Below are 4,101 nucleotides of genomic sequence, written 5' to 3'. Positions count from 1 at the left end.
TGCCTGTGTCTCTGCCTCTCTCTCTCTCTCTCTCTCTGTGACTATCATAAATAAATAAAAATTTTTTAAAAAAAGTAAAATTTTAAAAAGAAAGAAAGGTCATGGATGATTTGGAACAGAATGGCACAATCTGACCTAGAGGGTTTTTTTTTTTAAGATTTTATTTATTTATTTATTTATTTACTTACTTACTTACTTATTTATTTGAAAGAGACAAGAGAGAACACGAGCAGGGAGAAGGAGAAGCAGACTCTCCCACTGAGCGAGGATCCAGACTTGGGGCTTAATCCCAGGACCCTGAGATCATGACCTGAGCTGAAAGCAGATGCTAAGCTGACTGAGCTACCCAGGTGCCCCTGACCTATGTTTTTAAGATAATCCCTCTGCTTGCTGAGGAAAGATGGAAATACATGGCTGAGCAGTTAGGAGACTGCCACAATACTTCAGACAAGAGGTGACAATGGCCCAGACCAGAATGGTGGCTGTAGGGGCCATAAACACGAGCAGACTCTGGTATGTTTCAAATGTTCAGTCACTGGTACTTGCTGATGAACTGTGTGTACAGTGTGAACAAAAGAGAAGAGTCGTGAGTGACTGGAAGATGTTCTGTCCAAGTTCCTGGAAGGGTAGACTTGCCATTGACTGAGATGGGAAAGACACAAAGGGTCTGATGTGGACAAGAAAGCTTAGGAACTTGTCTTGGATATGGCAAATGTGAGATGCCGAATAGGCAGTTGGAAAGGTAGACCTGGAATTCAGAACCATGGTCTGGTTGCACATATAAATTGGAAGGTAAAAATGGGAAATAACCCCATTAAGCTGGAAGGTGCCTCTGCCTCCCTTGGTAATTGTCACTGGGCTCAGAAAGTTGTTTTTGAGGTTGACAATGAGTCCTATTGGCAGCTCTTCAGACAACGAAGTAGACTTTCTTTAGTAGAGAAGCATTTCCAATTTCTGCTCAGCTCCCAAATTACTGGATGTAGGGCTGAGCTTTCACTCATACCACTGTTTATCCTTGGCTTACCCCTATTGGTCTCTTGTTCCCAGCCTTGCCTCTCAAGAGCTGCCACTAGATGCCTGACACCTCTGAGAGGCACCTATAAAAGGCTACTTTATCTCCCACCAACTCCTCTGGAGAATCAGCATCTCATTGGCCTTGGGCACTGGCCTTAAAAGCTAAGACACTTGGGAAGCTGGGTTGAGCAAATGCCCTCCTGGTGCAACACAGACTGATTGGGTTACATTCTGGGATGCTCTGACAGGGACAGACAGGCCTCAGGACTCGCGGGGAGGCTTCAGTTATATATATATATATATATATATATATATATATATATATATATATATATATATTTTTTTTTTTTTTTTTTTTTTTTTTTAAGGAGCGATGAGAGCTTTGTTAGCACCCAGCAGACAGGCCAATGGGTGGACTGACAGGCCAATGGTCGGGTGTTCAGACAGGCAGCAGGGAACATGTGGGCAGGCGAGCATGAGTCAGGCAGATAGGCAGGCAGCAAGCAAGAAGGATGCAGTTGGGGGCTGCCCTGTGAGGGGAATGGAATCCTTCCAGCTGCTGCTGCCTGCTGGGGCCTCGGTTTGTGGCTTAGAACTTAGCTTAGAACTCGGCGTCCACCACGCGGAAAGCTGGCCTGCCTGAGTCAGGCATTGACGAAGACTGAAGGCTGGCCTCCTTTTGTAGCTGGATCTCCTTTAGTGCAAATATGGAAGTAGTGTCAGGAAGTTTGTGGATCCGCTCCCCCAGACTGAGGAAGAATGGATGTTTCATGGCATCCTCCGCGGAGATCCGATTGCGACCTTCAAACTGAAGCAGCTTGGTAAGGAGGTCAGCCCCATCACTGTCAAGTCGGGGTGCATGGCTCAAAAGGGCCTCGGCTTGATACTTGGCGTAGTTGTATGTCTTGAACTCTTCGTTGGACAGAATGCCTGGCCACGTCTCTTCAGTTGGGGTTCCCAAGATGCGGATGATGAAGTGCAGCTGTTCCTCCATTGTGGAGCCTGGGAAGAGGGGCCGGCCCGTGGCCATCTCATAGAAGATGCAGCCCACACCCCACATGTCAATCTGGGTAGAGTAGTCTGTGGAGCCAAGCAGGATGTCGGGGGGCCGGTACCACAGTGTCACCACCTCGTTGGAGTAGGTCTTCGTTGGAATTGACTTAGCTCAGGCCAGGCCGAAATCCGCCAGCTTCAGCTCTCCTCTCTCATTGATAAGCAGGTTTTGGGGCTTGAGGTCTCGGTGTAGCACCTTCTGCTGGTGGCAGTAGACCAGGCCACGGAGCAGCTGGAACAGGAACAGTTTCACGTTGTGAAACTCCTGCCAGACCCTCAGGAAAGAGATGGGGCTGGGGTGGAACACCCATTGTCCCACAAATGAAGCACAGAGCATCTCCTCTGAAAAAGTGTCATTTGGGTCCAGGCCCAGTTAGTGATGCCACCCACCCCACCTGGACTGGACTAAAGGAGACCCCTACAGGCCCATCTCTTGGCATCACAAAGCAATATGCTTTTTCCAGTGAACCATCTGGACATGTTTTGAGGCATATCAGAAAAAGACCTGGATCTGCAACTCCTCTGATACTTGGAACTGCTCGATTTTCATGTTTTATGTGAGATTTCTCATTCAATAAGTCCTGCATTTCCAAGTGGGAACACGGTTCATCTGCCTCGAACGTTTGGCCCTTGAAAAAGTGCCATATCTCCAGCCTATAAACTGTGATCTAAAACAGCCTGGGCTGCTCCCCCCCTGCTTCTAGAGACATACAAACCCAAGTGGTTGGATGATTTTGTCTAAGCAATAACAGAGAGCCAGATATGTGCTGCAGGAGATTTGCTCCAAATACCCTACAGGAGCTCCAACAACACCACATTTCTGAAGAGACTGGGTCCTGCCACATTGTTCTCCTGCTCCCCTGTATTTTAAACAAACTCATCAAAAGCCCATTTGGGGTGAGGGGGGAGCAGTTCTGTCTCACTCTTGAAAAATTCAAACCTCAGCCTCTTGGGAGTTTCTATTTATACAATGCTTAAATCTTTTTCTCTTTTTCTAAAAGCATTTTGGGGCCCATATATATTGTTTACTTCAGGGACAGTCAAGATGGAATTTGGTTTGGTAAGGAAAAATCTAGTTTGCTCACCCCTTTAGGATAAAAGGGGGCAGGGTGGTAGGATTTCAATGGGCTGAGAAGTGGGAAGGTGGGGTCTCAAATTGCTCTGAGACTGTGGGTAGAATTTCTAACATTTCTGAAGCTCTATTTTCTCCCCTGTAAGATCTGGGGGAGCAAAGTCAGATGCTCCCCAAGTAAGTAAGAGGCACCGTGATGCACTGAGCTGCATGCTCCGTGCTGGCCACACACACACACACACACACACACACACACACATCTCCCCCTCCATTTCTCTCATAAGTGTAGTCCTTCTGGTCCTAATGGTCTGTGTTCTAAAGACCGGGTGGTGCAGCATTATTCACTGTAGCCAGGACATGGAAACAACCTCAGTGTGCATCAGGGGTTGAATGCATAAAGAGGAGCTACATATATGCAACAAAATACTATTAAACCTGAAAAAGAAGGAATTCTGATAGACTTTGAGGACATTATGCTAAATTAAATAAGCCAGATAGAGAAACAAATACTGCATGGTATCACTTGTATGTGGAACCTAAAAAAAAAAAAAAAGACAAATTCATAAAATGGAGAGTACAAAAGTGGTTGCCTCTGCTAGAGGAATGAAGGAGGAGGGAGAGGTTAGTAAAAGGGTAGAAACTTTCAGCTCTGAGATGAGGCTCTGTTGTATAACATGGCAACTACAACTGATAACATTGTGTTGTATAATTGTAAATGCTGAGAGTTGAACTTAAATGTCCTCACCATAATAACAATAATAATAATAATAATAATCAAAAATAATAATGATAATAATAATAAATTCTGAGTGGAGGAACACCTAAAGCAAAGGTCTCCAAACACCTGCTCATTCCCCAGTCTCACAGTCCTTCCCATCCTCCCGGCTCCACCTCCAGATGAGGCCTGATTCACAGAGAATGGGGAGATTTCATCCATATCTGAGAATCTTCAAGAGAAAACT

At 45.7% G+C, this 4,101-nt stretch overlaps 1 pseudogene; it reads right to left on the bottom strand.

Annotated features, from left to right (window-relative positions):
• Positions 1-1,380: 1,380 nt before the first annotated feature.
• On the bottom strand, positions 1,381-2,320 carry LOC112922675 (cyclin-dependent kinase 16 pseudogene; annotated as a pseudogene).
• Between the last annotated feature and the right edge of the window lie 1,781 nt (positions 2,321-4,101).

Source organism: Vulpes vulpes, chromosome 14, assembly GCF_048418805.1.
Source record: "Vulpes vulpes isolate BD-2025 chromosome 14, VulVul3, whole genome shotgun sequence".
Taxonomy (NCBI): domain Eukaryota; kingdom Metazoa; phylum Chordata; class Mammalia; order Carnivora; family Canidae; genus Vulpes; species Vulpes vulpes.
This window is presented reverse-complemented; position numbering and strand designations above follow the sequence as displayed.